The following is a 20,778-nucleotide window of genomic DNA, read 5'->3' as shown; positions in this document are numbered from 1 at the left end:
ATCAAGGGCACCCAACCTTTTTCTTTAAAATAAACTCTGTACTGCTCCGGATGGAGTGACTAAAATTTAAGCTTTGTACAATAGCCATGGGAATTTCTCTTATTACACCGAACGAGCTGTGGATATACCTGCCCCAAGGGTTAAGGCTTTAGGACTGATTGATATGTACAGAGCCATATGTCTGACTGGGAGGAAGCAAAAAAAAAGAGAGCTAAAGCAGAAGGAGAATCAGATGAGGGCAGAAACAGTAAAAGAGCATTAGAGTGGAGGTGGAGAGGCCTTAGACCTAATCCTGGAAAGATGGTCTCACTTAGCTTTTAGATATTCTACCACCTCAAAAAGCCCTAAAGGCCTTTGGTGGCGCATTCCCAGCTCATAAACTCATGCATGTTTTAGGAGGTCTCACCTCGAGGGAGGGGGGTAGTGTATTGACTGGTCTACAATACACAACATTCCATAGTGAAGTAGAAGATGGAATAAGAGCCATAGAAAGCATCCCTAAGGCAAACTGTAGCACTAGTACCCATCATATTTCATACTCCCTTATTCCCACCTCCTCCCACTGCGAGCTCTCAAAACCCCATGAAGGGGGGGCTTCATGTGGCAAAGTGCTTGTCCTTTAATTGCAGCTGTTGTGTTTGCAGCTTTTTTGTCCTTCCCTTGATCCGTAAATGCTCTTTATCTTCTCTGGCAAGAATAACGTGAAACACCAATAGATAACTTATGTCTCCTGAGTGCATTCACTTCTGCATTTACACATTAAAAAATGTGCAAATGCGCAAGAGGTCTGCGGGACAGCTCTCCGGTTTTATGATTTACAGGGACTCTTGGAGTCAAGTGGGCTTTGACTGATGATCCCAGCTAATAAGTAACCTACCATATGTTTAAGCGAGTGACACTATTGATTACTAAAAGCACCAAAAATCCCCTGGTGCACGGCACGCATACACACACTTAAGCATGTGTTGATACAATAGAGATAATCTAAACACAGCAGGGAGATGGGGTATCACATTTTAGCAGGTCCCGTGTCATTTTTCATTCCATTTTATGCTGTGCGGGCTGACAGCACACACAAACCAAGCAAACAGCACATGTCTTGTAACCTCTTCTTTTTAAATCAAATTTTCAGGTAGTATTTATAGCCAGCCATTATTTGATCATCTAGGTCTTCATCCCTTTTATTTAACTGAACAACACAAATAATGCTATAACTGAAGTGGCTTAATGGTGATAAGCACAACTTAATTTAGAGGTTCCTGTCCTAGATTTAATAAACAGAATGTTTTTCCAAGTTACCTGTTTGCAAATATAAATAATATCCAAAGTGGCAAATTGGTGCTCATCAGAATTGCAGGAAGTTGCTGCAGAGTCCCTTCTCCAAATGCTCAAAACATCCTTTCTGTTCCTCTTCCATTCATAAATCTCAGTCAATCATGTCCGGAGGCTGACTTCTTCTTTTGCCCTTAGTGATCAGTAAGTGGTCTAGACATATTCAGCTCTGTGGCACTGTATCACTCCGAGAGGTCAAGGGTTAAACACAATGCAGAGGAGAGAATAATTGCCCCGAGTATCATCCCTGGGGCTAAGACTGACACACACACAGACCCTGCCCCCCCAACACACACACAGACCCAGAACCTTTGCTTTATGCATGCATGACTTGGCTCTACCCATTGTCCAGACAATGGAGTGTGTCAGCGGAGTAATTGAGTGATTGTACAGGTCCTGTGTATACCATTGACAAGTATGACTCCATGTATATTAGCTGTTACACTTTCTGATGTCTCAATTAGGTTGGCGTTTGGACAGGCTCGCAGGAAACAAGCTTGGCGAAAAAATGCGGCAATACCTTGTATTTAAAAAAACAAAACAAACAAAAACACAAAGCATTAGGGAATGAGGTTGACACACAGGTTAAACATGTTTGTTTTACTACATTACTATGTGAGATAAAAGCTATATAGATGGCGTGTTGTTATAGACAGCAGTTAACTGTGAAACTTTGGATGACAGCAGTGGCGATAAATGTTTAAGAGGGTCAAACGCGGCTGTCTGTCCTCCTTGGGTGCGATGAGCAGGGGAATATGATGTATCTCTTCTCATGTGCTATTTGTTCATGTTAGCGTAGGACACGGTGACCCAAGCTTATAGTTTGGATGTCCCTTCTGGTGCGTGCATAACACACACCCACACACTGCTGACATCTGACCTCAATTTAGAGCCAGAGGTAGCCCGAGGGAAGGTGGTAAGTTGAATAGGGACAGACAGGCTCTCGTGGTTAGAAACTGGACATTGGCTGCTATTGATGATGCACAAAGAGCTCTGTCTCTGTCTGCTCCATCTTTCATCTTCCTCATCGTCATCACAACAGAAGCATCCGCTTTCCTTTCATCGCACTTTTTTTTTTATCTACTTCCAAAAGTGATTAACTGACTGACTTTCTGCCTTCTTCTCCTCTCCCGCGTTTTTCTGTCTTCATATGTCCCATTTTTTTTTCTTTCACATTCTGGTATGAATGGTAATGATGACAGTCATGGCTCCATTTTTGGTTGAAAGGCGAGGTCAAATCCAGCGTGGGTCATATCTTTTATGATGCACCATTAAGTGTCCCATCAGGAAGGGTTGATCCCAATTAATTATTAGCAATTTTCCTTTTTTTTAACCTACTAAGACTGTTTGCAAAGAAGTAAAACGTTGCCAATAACACAATGATGCATGGACACACAAAGAATCTCAGTCTCCCACCTACCAAGTACAACAGACACAAGAAGCGAGACAGATCCAGGAGCAGATGCACAGGTATTTAATTAGGACCGGCTGCAGCTGTTATTGTTTATTACCTAGACATTGTGACGATAAATGCCTGAAAAACACACATGCGTGCTCGCACACAAACATGCACGCATGGGTCAACCATTTGTTTGAGGTGGCTTCCTAAGGGAACATCAGAAGTGTGTATATGTTTGAACAGTGTGTGTGTGTGTGTGTGTGTGTGTGTGTGTGTGTGTGTGTGTGGATCCCCAAATACACCACCATACTCCTCCTCTTTGCAAGGTTAGAGAAGAGGCCATGTCCACCGCCTGCTCTATGGTAATGGCATCCTCTCTTTCCCAGCAGAGGATATGTGAGTGGGAGACCATGCTTGTTTTAAACATACATCTAACAAACTCAGAGCCCATTCACTCAAAATACATGAACACACACACACACACACACAAATGATCTCTACTGCACCCACCAGATGGCCTGTTGTTTTTTTTTTTATCCCTCTCTTTCCCCCTAGAATTTCTCCATATCCGTATTTTTTCTTCCCTCCTGTTTTCACTTTTGCTTTTCTGTCGCATATGTGTTGGCCCATTTGCATTATTTCCACTCTTTAGTCCTCTCTCTTCTGCCATTCTCTTATTTTTCTGTAATCCCTGTTTTCTTTCTTTCCCCTCCCTTCATTTCCTTGTCTTCAGGTGACAGCGTGCCTGCTTACTGTTAATGCCGTCATGTTCCCCGTCTTCTCTCTGTCAGCACCAGCTCTCCACAACACACACGCACGCACGCACGCACACTTGCACCGCTGGGATGCTGTTCGACTTTCTGCAAAATCAGACAGCCTTAAACGTACAAAAGGGAGCCGTTTCACGCTTTAAACAATTTAGCATTAGCATCAGCATCATGTTGTACGGTAGGACGAAAAGCTCGTGGGAAATGCTCGTCCTTCAAAAATGTATCCTTGTGTAATGTAGGTTTTAACGATGGCTCTTAGAAATAGTTTTTCTTTGCACAAAGAAGAGGCTGTAGTTTACTTGAATACTTGAAATAAAATGTATCAGAAGTTCCTTTTAAGCTTTTAACTGTTATTACATGCTAATATTCACGTCTTCATTGTTTTCAGTTATGCCATGCTTATGTATATGTGGTAATTTTGTTGCAAGCCAAACATGATGGCACTAAATCATGCAATCTTGCTTCCCTGGCTTCCCTTGCACCAATCCGTTGAGGTCACCATGTTAAGTAACAGATTATATGCACAGTAATGTTCTTTTATGTATGCTCTGTAGAAAACAATGTTTTTCTGGCATCGTGTATCTGTTGTCTGTGAGTTTTTGCTTCCTGTTAACCTGAGGGTCGTGATCACTTTGAGGCCATATGTATGTGGGAGGAATATTCTTACAGCTGAATTGCAAGTGTGATAAGAAACATTTTTTACCCCTTTATATTCTCTCTTACATGTCAACACACATGCATATGAACAGACCTCCCCTCCCCAACCCTTTGGATTTTTTATTAGAAACTAGGCTAGTATGATGAATGTTCAGAGGATGATCAATTGCTCTTCTTCTTTCCACTAAGGCCCAAGGGAACCCTCTGCTCTCTGTCTCACACAGGTTGCGTAGCCATTTAACAGCCTCCTACACACTGAATAGTTGCTGTGATGAATGATTAACATGCAGCTTTGCTAAATTATGGTCAATATATCATTAATACCGTAACTAGAGAAGACCTAACAGATACCGAGAGTGAGTAAGTGAGCTGGCTCATTCCCTGAAGTAGTTCCTTTTTGCTATTCTCCCTGTGTCCAGTGTTTTTCCCAGCTGCCCTACTAATATGCCTGTTATGTTTATCCTACATGCAGGTCTATTAACCCACCTCATCCCAACGCCTTGTTAGGTCATGTGTGTTTAATTCCTTTCCTCCCTGTACTGATAACCAGAGAGGTGTATCTTCTAGCCGACTGCTCAGTAGTGTTCCGGTGTAATAATCAACCTTTGTTGCTGCTTGTGCATGATCCAAAACCTCTGTATCCCCCAATTCAGCATATCTGAGTGCTTCCTGGCATCTGTGTTATGTTGCAGCTGCGGTTGCTGAGGTAGTTCCTCGGCCTTGGCAAGACAACACACAATGCTCACCTTGGGCCAGTTCCATGGGTCATCACCAGTCTTTTCAGCAGTTCTCAGCATCCCCTTGCATTTCCTCTACTTCCGCCTACTTCCTGTCTTTCTCTCACCTCTTTGCCGGTGTGGAGTGCTGTGAAGACAGCCGTGAAACACAGCCTCATTTCCACAGCTATTTCCCAGGGAAACCAAAATGAAAAGATACTACCAACCTTTTCTCTCCGCTGCCACACCACTCACCGTAAATGCTGACAAGAGACTCCAGTACCATCTCTGACCTTTTACAGGGCTCTCAGAACACACTCGCACACATCATTCCTATTACTGGCAGTGCCTTTGAATCAGCACAATCTGCAGTGGTGTGGAGGAATTTAATGACATACAATGTCGCTTCGATTTTAGCGCTCCCCAGCCAGGCTGCCAGGTGCGCCATTTGTCCTTTTATTCAAAGAAGAAAGGGAGGTTTGAGTGTCCCTAAACCAGTCTGACTGCGATAGGCTGAAGAAATGAAGGGCAGTGTGAGTGGCTGTGTTCCATTTCACCGATTTAAACGATTTTTAAATGTTGAATTTAATTGCTAAATTCCTTAAGATTCACCATAAAGCCACTTATACTGTACCTACCATCACCTCGCTGTCCCCTTATTGTCATATTTATAACATGCCTATATTTCATGAACGCCAGGTTGTCCTTTATTCATATCCCATGACCCTACAGTATGTCTTTCAGGGGACTGCGAGGCAGAGGCCTTAAATATCATTTATGGAAATACAGCTCAACCTCCTCTCAGGCCCTCACACAACCCCTCCTTCTGCCCCTTGTTTAGTGATCAATAAATAATGGAGCGAGGAGGTGAGAGTGTGCAGCTAACAGATTGTGAGACAGGGCAAAAAAACGCAAGGAGCAAGGGAAGGAGAGCGCTTGCTGCATTGCAAAGAGGAGCTGTGGGAGCTGTCAACAGCAGAGGAGACAGAAAGAGAGGGAGATGAGGGACTATGAAAGAGAACAACAATGGCGGAGAAATATAGTCTGAAGAGAGAGTGTGAGGAATGACAGGTTTAGACAATATTTAAAGGGAAAGAACAAAACAGGACTGCATAAATAGATAGATTTATGTATTTCATATATGGTGATAGGTTAAAATCGTAATAGCAGGTTATCTCTTTTGTTGTCACACAGGGAGAAAAACTGTTGATGTTTTGACCGCAAATTTCCCGCATGCCTCTGTTCTCCTAAGGAACAGGACTGTTGCTGTTACTGTCAATTATATCCTATCGACAGGTAATTACAGCCATATTAAGAGCAGTCATTAGTTGTGTGAAATAATGCGGGGAATTCTGCAGGTAATTAGCTTGAGCCACAGTCAAGTGTGTGAAGGCAGTGTGCAGACAAAAACAAGAAGTGCTTAAGCCCCCTCTGTTGCTCCCTGAAGTATTTGAAGTACAGGAGCATGTGTGCACACATGGATGCTTTCAGAGGCGCATGCACAAACACCCACCGCAATCCTCCCTTTCTCAAAGTGTTTACTTGCAGCATTATTGCGGGAGAACCAGTCTCGGTACCCAGATATGTCAGCTGCGGCTCTTCTAAACGACGCCCATCTGTTGAACCTTAATCAAAATTTCCATATTTTTCTCATGCACTGTTGTGTTTCTTCACTCCTCTTCTCCCTTACTCCACTGTCCGCCTCCTATCTTGTTTGCAGTATTTAAATGCTAATTTGTAAAATGGAGAGTGTTCTCAGGGTGGCCGCATATGTTTTGGTAAGGTGAATTTGAAATATGATAATGATATAAGTGGCTCCCGGCAGAAAAGTCCTGCTCCCACTGCGAACAGGGTCTTGACCCACTGTGGTATGGTAATGATAGACAGAGGACACGTAGACAGAGGTGGAGTGATGTGCCTTGGTGCGTCCAGTTTCTTTTCACTTATGACTTGCAATGGCTTTGGTTCCTTAGGGGATTCAATATAGATTTTCTTTTCTCTTAAAGCAGATCTAATCTGAAGTAAGTGGCCGGTCTGTCTCATCAGTTGACATCTAGTCACACCCATTGGTGCCTGACAGGACAGGCAATTTATGTATTGTTTTAGCCGAATTAGTCTGCCCCTTTTATTTGGTCACAGCCTCCTGGACGATCAATAAAATCCCTGTTTTTGTGAACACCGCTTCTTTACCTCAATTAATAGCCAGTGCAGTCGGGCAAAACGGAATGGTTCATGGCTGGTGAATGGATATTGTTTCTAGCTTTTCGATGTTTTATAGAAACTTGAGTGTGCATTTAGATTATTGGGTTAATCTGTTATTATCACAAAAAAAAAATTAATTTCAGAGTATAGTATTAGCAACACTGGTATTAGGTGGCATACTCATCTAAGCACTGAAGCTGTAGAATCTAAAAGACAAGCCAGTTTTTTTTAAGCTTAGTAGGACCTAAATGTAAGCCAGCAGCCCCACAAATTGCATTCAGCACACAAACTGAGCTATAAACAGGGAAAAGGTACTGCTTCTTGTCAGCCAGAGACAAAGGCTGTTTGGACAGGGGTGACCGTTATTTACATTGCACCTCTGTTCAGCTTTCCTATTCTTTAAACACCATGCCAAAGGCACTTGGAGTTGCAGCTGCTGTGTGCAGATGACAGTCTTCCAGCTCTTTCAGAAGCTGTACGTGAACGCTGTCAGTGAGTCGCTCTTATGTTCTGTTTTTCCATCTCAATATCTAAAACTCTCAGAAGTTGTGTTTCCCCAGTGACTCATTTTTTTAACCTGCAGAGGAAACTATTGCCATTTTTCAGCTCTATTCCATGCTAAAGCTTATCCATTAAGACTGTTTACTGTAGGTCGATGTGAGAAACATACTGCATCACACTGTGTTTGGGCTGCACAGTTATGGCTTTTTATCTCTAATCCCAGCCATGCTGTCTTCTTAAAATGTCTATCTGAGGGCTCCATGGGGCAGACTGCACGGTGGCTCCTGATGCTAAACCGGCACTTAACAAGAGGCTGGGAACCTCGGGGCATTTAATGGCATGCGAGGTTTTTAGAGCTACACTCATCCTCTGTGTATTGATAGGAAACACAGCATCAACAGAGTGGTTTAGCTAACATGGCACTTAAATTACAGTTTTCTCAAAGGATCCAAAGTGAGGTGAACATGAAGAAATTGTTTTCATTTATCATTATCTAAAAGAGGGTTTGAGTCCTCAAGTCTTATCATAGGCAAAAATATACATCCCCTTAAGGTCCTCTTACCTTTTCAGAACAAAACGGGGTGCCTCAATAGTGTTCAGCATAATGCCGCACCCACCAATTACTTACTGCTTCAGGCCCTATTATGGTTGACAGTGATTAATAAAACTACTGTGGCTACATAAATGAAAATGAGAGGTGAATGTAAAGGGGTGACCAAAGAGACCAACACAGCGAAGAAAATCTGGAGCTTTTAGATAAAAATTCCCACTCTGCCTTCAACTAATTATCCTCCTAGTCTTGTCACTCCCCAAACCAAGCCATTCTACCACAGATAAGCCTCAGGAGACAAAGCTCCTGCAAAACAAGTATGAATATTTATATTGGTGTGTGTGTGTGTGTGTATGTGTGCATGCGTGCGTGTGTGTAGGTTGCTTAATTACGAGTGAGATGCATACCGGTGTGCCTGTACATACGGTGTATGTGTACAACATACTATTGTGTTGTTTGTCCAGTGGCTAGTCAGGAGGGAGTGAAGGAGAATGGAAAGAAAGGCTGTGCCAGCAGGCAGCGTTATTCCCTGCGGGGAGTGTTGATTAATGAATCACATCTTTCTAACCTAAGGCTGCTACTGTGCTGCTGCATTTTCACAGCACCGCAGAGCGCCAGTCAGCCTTGTGCCAGCCCGCTTCACTGGCACAACATGGGCACAGGATGTGGGTGCTGTCACCGCTAACAGGGATTGAGAGTTAACACAAAGAGAAGAAAATTAGATTCCGGGTATATTTCATTTCATACAGACAACCCCCTGTGGCATGTTGTTGAATTAGTTTGACATGTGTGGTTATTATGTCGTGTAAATTGAGCATTTCATTCTCTGAGTTCTTATTTTATCCCAGCCTTAAAAATATGCTTATATTAACACATTTTTTTCACTTTTCTCTCTTTCTTTCATATTTCCCTGATGCCTCGATGCTGTTCGCCTTTTGAAATGGCCCTCTACCAATTCCAGGTATGTAAACACATTGAAGACACTTTGTTTCATTGTATAGACAGTCATTTATACAGTGGTGTAAATTCTGAGCAGTTACCATTTTTTATGCAAGGAAAATGTGTCAGACCTGTCTTGAAGAGTCATTAATTTATGAATAATTAATGAAAGGATATGAGTCCACTAGTAAATGGTCACTTTTAAACAAACAGAATGTAGTTTTGTAAGCTTTTTTCTTTGGTTCGGATACCCTTATAAAAATCAGATTTATAGCTTTATCCTTATCGTGTTCATGGGAAAATTATTTAATTTAGTAACTGATTTTGTAGCCTTGCTTTTTTTTTTACTTGTATTGTACACTCTTGCAGTTATATGGACTCAAACTGTCATACACTTCCTGTCTATATCCAGACAGTTTCCAGTCCCAATCTAAGGATTAATTGACAATGTTCTTGTTGCATCAGCATTACCTTTTGCCTCTTACTACTGAATAAGCACTGAAGAAAAAATAAAAACGTAGCCATGTGATTTTCCAAGGTTTTTTTTTTTTTTTTGTGGTTTTTTTTTGTGGGAGTTTTTGTCCGTGACCTGCGTGGCCATCCTGTTTGAGCCATTGCCCTTTGGCCAGAGGCTCTCTTAATCAATTTGCAGCTGGCACAGCAGACACCATGCCGCTAGTTTAGCATCTGGTGTGTGTTAGGAGCTTCTGTCCTCCCTCTGCCATGTTTATGTTTTTCTTGTCTCTCCCTTCTTCTGTTTTTCAGAAAGTTCTGCTCTTTGACATTTACTTTGTTTTTATTATCCCAGTAAAAGCTGTGTGTACTCACAGACCTGGACATAGGTGAATGTTGCTAAATCATCAGTAAAAACCCGTGTGTTTGGTCAGCGGTGATGCTAGTATTGATCCTTTGGGACTTGTCTCCAATGATGGCACTATGTCATCCTGTGTTTCCCTTATCCACACACACACATACAGAGACCTTGATAATAATATGGCTGGAGGCAGATATTGCTCTGCACTGTCAGCGGTGTTTACAGTACAGCCACACATTAGGTCCACAGAGGATGCTGTAATGACTGTAGAGCTTTGAGTGGTAGCAGCACTGTGCATTTGTGTGTGCATGTGCACATGGAACTGTTTAATCTTTTATGTTTAGAGAGACGTTGCTTTCATAAAATCTACATGCGTAGCTTGTTTGCTTGTGTCAGACACCAGATTACTGGCTCTGTGTCGGTGTAAGTTTGTCAGTGTTTGCTTGGACAGAATGGTATATACTGCTTCAAGAGCACAAACATCCATGCACATCTGTGCTAAACTCCACCTCCTTCTATTATCTCATACTCACATGTGTGCTGTATAAAGCTGTCCAGTGAAATTACAAAATCTACTACTTGTCAGTCTCATAGCCTTTTTCATAATGAGAAACTCCACTTTTCAGCGCTAATGTTTGTTTTGTTACTTCTCCAACACATTTGTTTGCTTTTGGTGATGCTTCCCAGATGGTGACCAAATAATGTGTCAAATAATGATGAAGTGTGCTCCATCTAAACAACAAGCAAACACATAAAATACCAAAACGTAGCACTTGTATGTCCAAGATGGATGAAATATGCACATGTAAACAGTCGTGGGATTCTTTCATTAATATGACATATTGATCACCCTTATTGTACCTTCCTGGCCCACAATAGATGTTGCCAATGGTAACCCATCTTTACAGTGGGAATGATTAATAGCCTTTCCCACTATTTGTTCACATCTCCTGTTATTGTCTCCATTTCTCCTGCTTCCCAAACCTGCCAAGTTTCACAGCAGGCAGCATGTCTGTGTCAGTGAAACCTTCATGTGACTTGCGAAATAATCTAAACTTCTCTAAACTTGTCCATCTGTTTAAACAACTTTCTCCCGGAGATGTTTGTATTTGGCAGCATTCATTCATTTTAGAAAAGTTCAGCTGGATGTTTTTATTTCTCTTCTTTCAAAAGAATTCTTCTGTGGAGCCAGAGGTCATTCACAAAGTAATGGAACCAGACATAGTTGTACATCCATGAGTTCTTTTCCCACCGTTCTTTTTAAACTCAGGTCGGTTTCTGAAGCCACATAGAGTACAGGAACGTTCGCTACAGACACACATCCCTTACATTTTTCTGATATTATCCGTAGCAGTACAGCCTTTCATCCTTCGTCTTCGTAACACCAGGCAGAAATCTCTTCTTTCTCTTGTCCAAGGTCATTGTGTGATTCTCAATAATACCTTTTCTCCTTTTTCATTAGCCATAGGTCTGATTATAAATTTATATTTTTTATTATTAATGATTACAGTCTGCTTAACGTACAACTGCAATGTACTTGCTTAGCAAAAATTTCTAAGACATATTTCCTAAATTCTTAAACATTTCCTAAATTGCTAAAATCCTTTTAGAAATTGAATAGATTCATCTCTTTTCACATATGGCCCCATTTTTATTTTTTAAAGACTGAATTATTGCAATGATTATACTAAATTTGTTTGTTTTATTTTGTTCCATTTTTTCCGAGACTTTGCTTTGATGTTTAGAGAGACGTTGCTTTGTTCAATTCAAATATCTTGTCCTGAAGACAATTCAAAGATCCAAAGATTCAACACACGATACACAATATACAAAAAAATCTACACAATAAGGAAATATCAGGAGGTAGCATTGTCTCCATCTTTTAAGCCATAGTGTGTGTATCACTAATATTATTGCACACTATGTTGGACAAAATGTAATTCATCATTCTGTCATCCTGGTGTGATTTGAACTTCGGCAGTGCAGCTTTTGAGGATGCTCCCAAGCCAAAATGCATCGCCACAGCAATTATTATGCCAGCGTATGCTGTCATTGCTGTTATCATAAAGACTTTAAGTGGAAGCCCATTGACCTTTTAACCAGAGCTTTTCCTTCCTCGTCACAAAGGAAGCTGTTAAGCTCTTAACAGGACTTCTTACCTAGATTTTCAATTGCTGTCTCTGGGTGGAAAACCCTGCCACAAGATGAAAAGCACTTAATCCATCAGGTGATGTCAGAGGGCTGAGATGGTGTCAAGAGAGAGAAAGTGTGTAAGCAGGACAACCTGTGATTTATTTTTTTGGTTGTATTTTCTTTCCCACAGTTTACCAGGTTTTTTTGTAAATCCACCATCCTTACAATTTGACTTCCCTTTAAGCCTGACCAACACACTCAACCCTGCATGCCCCTCCCTAAAAAGCTATCCGAGGCCCACCTGGCTGCACCTGCCTCCACCCGCTCCACCTGAACACCCTGTCATCCTCCCATGCAATTTAATTGCTCATGTGATAGTGTAATGCATGCTAATTTAGGCAGATGAGATGTGTGGCGGTGGAAATGCCACATGTCTCAGCATGGTGTCATGGGCTGGTGTGATCACTCCTTGCTTGGAGGAGATTCAGTGGAACAGCAGTCTGGACAGCTGGAGGAGGAGAGTGAAAAGGAAGACGGGTGATTAGAGGTAGAGATGAAAATGGGAACAGAAACATCCGTGAAATTTGGAGTTAAAATTGTTGCTCTAAGTTATTCTCAAGCAAACTGGATACAAGTAGCTACAGCTGTGCCAGTTTTTCTCCCTTAAACTTAATTTAAATCTAAGTGAATGTAAATGTATGTAAATTTAAAAATATTTACCACGTTGTAAGATAACAATAATTTCAAATAATGCAGATGTAGTGCAATATATAGTCACACTGTGCTGTGTGTATTGCACAGTACACAGCTTTTCCATGTTGTCTGTACTTGCTGGATATTTCTCATGACACAGCAGCAGCCCATCTGGACTGATTGTAATTCATTGAGGGTGTTTGCTGACTCACTGTTTGTCTCTCCCCCTTCTGTCATATTATCCTGAGTGACAACATTTGACACGGCAAGGTCGTCCACTTAGTTGCACACACTCACTTCTTGAGGTAACTTTGTCTGCAAGTCAGAAGTCCTGATTTTGATTCTGATTGATTAATGGCAACTGTAACATCAGTCACTTCTCGGTGAAAATAGTAAATCAAGTTATTCGATTACTGATCACCTATGGCAACCATGGTGACCTTTTTATCTGAAGAGAATGTACTGAAGTGAAGACAAATAAATTATAGATATCACTAGAGTGCTTTCCCCCTGTCATGCATGTAGCAGTCTTAAATACAAAGCCATTATTATTAGTGTTATCATTCTCATTGGAATCATAGCGAGCTGCTGGTCTCACAGCTACGTCTGGAACACATTAAAATGCTAATCATATCATGCACTCAGCAGTCACTTTTCTTCTCATTTTTCATATTTTCTCTCAGTCTCTATACTCCTGTGTCAGACGTTCTATCCCTCTTCTCACATTCTCCCCACTCACTGGTATAAGTGTACAATCCTAGCTGATTGTAGGGGAAACAGAGGAGTACATAAATAATGTATCATTTTCTCTCTGCAGATGAAACAGTGATTTTGTTTTCTCGGTTTCCGCTTCAGTTCAGATTTTCTCTTCACCTCTCTTTGTACTGGATACTCGTATTCTCCACTGCTCCCTTTCCCTTCCTCAAGACTTTTTGTTTGTACTTATTATCAGCATTCATCTTCACCTCTTCAAGCCCCTCAGTACAGATTTGGACCCCTTTCAGTACTCCCCCAATTTACTTATCCGCCATAAATTTTGGACATCATATATAAAGGCGCATCTCTCAGTCCATTTCCCCCCTCCTGCTTTTAAAATGGGTATTGCTGCCATTGCTCCTACTAGATCACTGACTGGACAGAGCACATCTAAATGGGGCTTAAATTATGTAGGGTGAATACCAGCGTACCTCTAGCATGCAAACCAGCTGTTAAACCGTGTTCCCATGGTAATGCGCTACAATCTGAGAAGTGCTACCCCACTTTTTGCTTTGGTTTGATAGCATTTTAGCGTGATAGATTGCATGTCTGCATTTATGTGTGCAAGTGTGTATGTGTGTTCACCCTTTGGCAATGTGTCCTTAACATTTTCAGGGGCCGTGTTTTGATAAAGCACCTTCTTCAGGAGAAGACTTTGAAGATTGTGTGTATGTGCATGGCCGTGTGTGTGTGTGTGTGTGAGTGTGAGAGAGACTATTTCCAGCTGTGTGTGCTATATGTGAGAAATGTGGACGTTACCCTTGCCTGATTCTCCCTAATAATTTTTAACTCACATGCTCGTTTTTTTCACATTATCTAAAACTGTTCTACTGGAACGACTCAGAGCTTTGTTTGCGCGTTAAAGTTATTTAATCTCTTTTGTAGCCCACTAAACTTTTCCACCCTGATTAAAATTTGACGATCAAAATGCGCAGCAGCTGCCAGAGACACCTTTTTTAAAGACTCCGCTTCAAAGCACTCAGCTATATAATCCAAAACTGAACATGTTGCACAGTATTGTTCCAAAATAAAACTTAACCGAACAGGAATTAGTGGGACGATACCCTCCCTCCTGTTCCTTGTTATTTGAATTGCTCTGAGTCACTCGACCTCTCATGAATATTCAGAGCTGCAGTTGGTCTGCTTTTGTTTTCACCCTCCGTCTTTATTTAGTTGTCCCTCTCTGAGAAATGGCCAGTTTTCCACCTACACAAAGGCATAGAGAAGCAATCTCGCTGCCCCCCTACCATCACAACACACACACAAAAGCACTGTCTCACTCAATCACACTGTAGTAGTTGGAACGACAACCTGATACTCAATCCATTCATGAATATTCATCCACACCTGGTTCCGGCAGAAAGTTTTAAGCAGTTTTGGTTTTTTGTTCTTTTCGCAGCCAAGACAGAAGTTGGAACCTAGGCTTTTGTCATTTGTGTGTGTGTCTCTGTGTGTGTGTGTTCTGTGCTTAACACTCGCCTGTGTGTAATAGGCTTTATCTTTATTTCAGTATTCTTTCTTCTATATACTAGTCTACCTGTGCACTAAAGCTATAGCTTTTGTGACATAAAAATGTATTAAGTATAATTGGTTGATATTCTGACCTTGTGGTAAAATTATGCTTTTATTCTCCTGGTGGGAGCTCGCATATCATATTTCTTTTGCCTGTGAAATAGTAAAGGTTACCAAATGGTGACAGGCTGATTTGTTTTACCTCCTAACAGCACAGCCATTATGCAAATCAGCCATTTCTCGCTACCTTTTTTGGGGGGCTGTAAGGAGCTTTAGTGGTATATGAGATGTCTGGTATACAATGCTCACTGATCTATACCTCAAGGAAAGTCTGTGATGTCATCAAACAGACCAAAGCAGTGATGCAACATCGGGGGAGGGTTTGGAAATCTGGGGATTACAGTTTGGTGAGAAGGGTTTCGCGGATTGACATCGTTGCCCCGGGCTGTTAGAGGATGTGTGCACGCATGTTAACATTTATGCTAAAGTGCCTGTCTGATATTGTTGTGCCAGACTCTTCACAGCTTTAGTTTACAGCTTGTTTGAACTTGTTTGGGTGCCTGTCTGTCTTCTGTCCTTTTTCCTTTGCTTTTCTAGTGTGAATTTTAACCTTCTCTTATTTCATTGCTTTCAACCCTGACTTATCCTACCATGTTCTCTCTCCACCCCTCAGAAAACTATCCCCGTTTGAGGGCTGTGGTAAGAGAATCGAGAAAGCAAGGGAACATGACACTTGTTCATTAGAATCAAGCTACTGGCCCGGTCTAGTCACACAACAACAGTATCTCTATCTTTACTTCCTGTTTCTAATGCTTCCACATAAACACGCTTAATGCACACACACGTGCACACACAATTCCTTACCCTTCAAGCTGCCAGTGTTTGAGAGGGTGCGTTTAGGGAGGGGAACACGACATGCTCATTAAAGAGAGAAGTTACTGGCTTCGTCCACTCACAGAGAGAAAATGGTAAGAACAACTTCTCTGTGCTGAGTGTCAGAACTGCCGGGAAAAGTGGAGACAAAATAGGAGGGAACAAGTGAGCAAGGAGTGATAGAGGCGCATCACAGGGAGAACATTAGAGATAGTAGTTTATCTTGTTTGGCTCTTCGGATGACAGTAGTGTGGTCTTTCTCTTCGTTCTCTTTTTGTGTTTGTGTGTGGATAGGTGTGTGTAGTGTGTGTCCATCAAACCAGTTTCAGGATGGAAAGATAAAAACACAAAGGAGCCTTTGATGTCGTTTTCAAAGACTATATCAGTTAAACACCAAACCAAATAGCACTTTTTAACTAATGCTATTTACACATCAGAGCAGCATAATATCCCTGCACTGACTTCAAACCTGACTGCCCACTTGAACAAGTACATGATTGAATATCCTTAGTAATTTATTTGGAAATGAAGAGTTGTTTTACAAAACTGCATCAAATGCTATATATAAAAAGTGGATGATGTAACTGTTTGTTTTGATGACGTATATTGAAATTCATTTTACACCAATGAACAATCATTTTCTTTTTATTTGATATAGACTTTCTGATCTCTTTCTTCTTACTGGGCCTATTTGACATGTGCAGTAGTGTTTATCTTATTCAGTACTGTTAACTTACATGAGACTAAAGTCATTTTTAATGGGTAAAGCACTTGACTACAAACTTTGTTTTTTGAGACGGCTGTTTGAGTTACCTCCACTGTCTGCACTGAAACATATCTCTTTGTTCTGAAGCTAAGATTGATCTAAGGCAGTAATGTAGTAAAAAGATAAATTTGTTGTTTTTATGGAAATATGACAGTCCCTTGAGGGTTGGTGCTGCACCAATGTGCAGTCAATCTTAAATCACTGAAATCAGTATGACCTCATTTTGACTTGGTGGTGGTGATCTCATCGTGAAGCACACATTTACTGTCAAGTTGAGACGGAGCTATGGCTACATCACTGGACGCTTTTCGAATATTGATTAAATGTTACTCACCTGTTTATTCAGTACACAATGATTATCCGACATTTGTGCTCTCTCACCAGTGCCCATTTAAAATATAATTAAATATACATATATCTGTATACGCTCACCAGACACCAGACAGACGTTTGCTTTCAGACCTGCCTTAATTTGGCTATAGCCAAACTGCTTTAAATTTCAATGTGTTTTGCATTCAAAGGTACTCTTCTGCATACTTAATGATACGACTGGTTACCGTTACCTTCCTTTTAGCTTGATGCCGTTTGGCCATTTTCTTCTGAACTGTGGCATCAGCAAGGCATTTTCAGCCCAAGATTGCTGCTCAGTAGATATTTTCTGTATTTGGGCCATTCTCTGTAAACCTGTGCAATGGTTTTGTGGGGATATCCCAGTATATTAGCAGCTTCTGAAATACTCGAACCAGCCCAACAACCATGCCACATTCAAAGTCACTTAAATTGCCTTTCTTTCCCATGTTGATGTTCAGTTTTGAACTTCAGCATATCATACCATATGGCCTAAATGCATTGAGTTGCTGCTGTGTGATTGGCTGATTACATATTTGTATCAACAAACTTTTGAATAGCTGTGTGTAAGAATGTAGCAGGTGAGTGTACTTTTACTGTAGTTTTTATTCTTATTGTACAAAGCCTTTGTTACTGAGTGTTTCTATCTTCCTCTGCACTTCCTTTATCCCTCCTTCTGTTTCATTGTCTCTAACCCTTCACCTTTCACTTTGATTGCTGCTGTTGGGGTGTAGTCCGCACAAGTCCTTAGATATTTCCACTTTTCTCATGCTCTCATTCTCACAAAGCAAACCAACATGGCGGCCAATTACATCGCCAGACAATGCTCGCCATAAATCATCCATTGCACTGTCAGACACATTGGGACTCAACACTAGAATTTTCTTTCGACTTGCTCGCTCCTTGCTTTGTTCCTTCCCTTTTTCTATTTATGAACTGGTTCAGAGAATCATAGATGCATTGCAGTCATGCTTAGCCACATTCAATCTGCATATCTACCCCAGCTTCTCTTTTGTTCCCTTCTTTTTTTTTTCGCTTATATGCCTTTCAGTTTGTTCTGCCTTCACTTTAATTACATTTCTTTTCTTACCTTTGGAGCTTACATCAACTTTTCATCAAGGTTGTCATTTGTTTTTATCTTTCTCATTGGCTGCTTCTCTCCCCTAATCGGACTCTTCGTGCTTTAGTTGCATGCCTGTAAATGTTTTTGACAAGGCTTTCCAGAAGGCTAATTATTTGGTTCATTAGTGTTAAGTACAGTATTTTTTTTTAAGTAAATTGTATAATTCATTGTCCTCAACCCTTCTCTTTGTCCTGTTTTTTTTTCTCCATTATTCTGACATTTTTCATGATGGAACACACTATTGTATTGTATTTGATTTTTTTCCTGCTTTCTTTCTCTCTTTATGTTCTGCTGCTGTTGGTCTTCTCGCCCATGCTGGGCAACACAAGCGTGTGACCATCAGGCCAAAGAGCTTTTGATGGAGAATAAGTAGAAAGGCACCACCAGTTCAGATGCAAACTTTAAAGGGAGATGAGGAGGGATTCAGTTCTGTAAAGCATCACTTTTAATGCTATTGATCTATATCTCTATAGATGTTTGCATTCTGCATAGTGTCTATAGTTCGCTGCACTGCATGCCTTTGTGTGTGAAGCCTATATATTACATTGACAACTGATAATTATTTGTTTCAATGGCATCAGATGAAGCAAGAGGATTAAGACTACAAAAAAGGGGCTGTTGAACTCTATTAATGTTCCTCTTATCTGCTCCTATTTGAATTTTTGGGATTGGGTATTATTAAAGATATACTTTATAGTGTTTTTACTCTGTCACAAGGTGAAGATTCATTGGACCATACTGAGATGAATATGATTAGATGTAGGGCTTTATGTGTCACTGTAAAACTATATACAAAGTGCATTTTAAAACTTTTTTAAGTGTGTATTAACAGGTCCTGTCTCCTTTACCTTACACAGTACGTTCAAGAACATGTGTCAGTTGTCAGTTAGAACCCATTTTCACATACACATGGCGAGCTACTTCATTATAATCAAGCAGGAATCTTACAGTTATACATGTTACAAACTCTATACCCAAATATGCAGTTGTGTATACACTTCATATTTTAGCTTTGTTTGTGTCAAAATAGCAAATTGACTTTGACAAAGCGCTAAAGGTTTTTAAACATATCCTTGCAGTGTTGACAGGATTACACGCTGACTTTCTCTCTTCATAAACTATGTATTTGTGTTGAACTTGTTTTTACAAATTCTCTCATCAGCTTGCTCCATGTGAAGCGCGAGAGCGGCTGTATTTTTCCTTCACTTTGATTTATTGCCGGTGCCTGTCAGTATTAACAATAAATAGTACTGGCCTGAAGCAGCAATGTAGGGACATTGATAGAGAGTTTGTGCATTGCAGTTGTATCAGTGAAGCCTCCCTCTGGCTGTGTGTTAATTAAAGTAGCAAATAGCAACCTTGCGAAAGGCCCGATAACACTTACCAGTGCTGTGTTTACGACTTTTGTAAGCCTCTGAAACACGCATGGCAGTGGGCTCACATGCATATTAATCTGCAAATAAACACTTGACAGACATGCAAAAACCCACTAGTTGTATCAACTCAGCACATCATAATTAGTCTTTCCTGTTTGTTTTATTTCCGCTGCTTTATTTTCATGCACTAATGGATTCTGTTAATGAATGGGTCTTGCATCATATCACCCCTCCATCCTTCCACCGTTGCCTCCATCCTTCCATCCCAGCTTACTTTATTATGTTTACAAAAAGGCAACAGCAGTCATAAAAAGCTTCTCCAGCGCATCTATTCCAATTAGCTGGCTAATTATTTCATTTTCTTATGTGTGTAACTCAACACTGAAAGAGACTGCCAGAATCTCAGTGGTTTTAAATGTTATTTTTTCTTGTGCAGACTTGATATGTTTGTGTTTCCGTATCTTCCCCTACTGTGTTTACTGTTTTTCCTTGAAAGTTAAACTGCGGTGATGATTTTTTTTTTTTTCAAAAAGTCTTTTTGGGTCTAAAGAAGACTGTAGTGAAAGCTAATTGAAGGTAAATGCTGTTACTGATTAAGTTGACAATCCACAGCTACTGTAGTTAATGCTAAGCAATTATGAACCCTGTTGAATTCAGTGTCAGAGTTTTAAAATAGAGGCTTTTTAAATTTTGCGAGTGAATGATGGGGTGAGGAGAGACGGTTTTGATTAGAGAAACTCAGAATTATACACTGCATGGAGGCTAAAGAATGAAAATTTCATATTTAATGTAAAGATGGTGGGAAAGGGTGTTAAAGTGGTTCACAACCCGCATAGAAGTGAGTTATAACACATCAACTTGCTCTGTATTGCAACAGGGCAGTAAAGCTATTACAACTTGCTATTACTAGTGGAGACTTGGTCCACAATAAATTGGATAAAGTTTACCCACAGCCCTAAGTGCAAGTCTCACATTGAGTAGTTCTTTTTGTAAATGTTTATCATCTTAACCATGTTTATACAAGACATGTTGGTCAGGGTGTATACAAGCTGTGACAGCAAAGTTTTTCATTAGCTTTAGGTAATCATTTTCAAGCTTTTGTGCAACTTTTCTTAAAAAAAGAAGTTGATTCTGTATGAATCCCTCCAAAGGTTCTGTCCCCACATTCATAACCATAAATATTGTCCTGCCCAGACAGCTACCTCCAGTCTACCTATCTTGCATATGTGCCAGTCACAGCCAGGAGCCGCAATGTCGAGCATAAACTAAGTTTTAATTATGCTAACTAATGTTTTACAGCCTTCAATAAAAAGTGATA

General features: G+C 40.7%; 1 protein-coding gene across 3 annotated transcripts in view; it reads left to right on the top strand.

Moving 5' to 3' along the window:
* plxna4 (plexin A4) overlaps window positions 1-20,778 on the top strand; it is a 238,495-nt gene that overhangs the window by 86,660 nt on the left and 131,057 nt on the right. The window lies entirely within an intron of this gene.

The sequence above is a fragment of the Oreochromis aureus genome, linkage group 17, assembly GCF_013358895.1.
Source record: "Oreochromis aureus strain Israel breed Guangdong linkage group 17, ZZ_aureus, whole genome shotgun sequence".
Lineage (NCBI taxonomy): Eukaryota > Metazoa > Chordata > Actinopteri > Cichliformes > Cichlidae > Oreochromis > Oreochromis aureus.
This window is presented reverse-complemented; position numbering and strand designations above follow the sequence as displayed.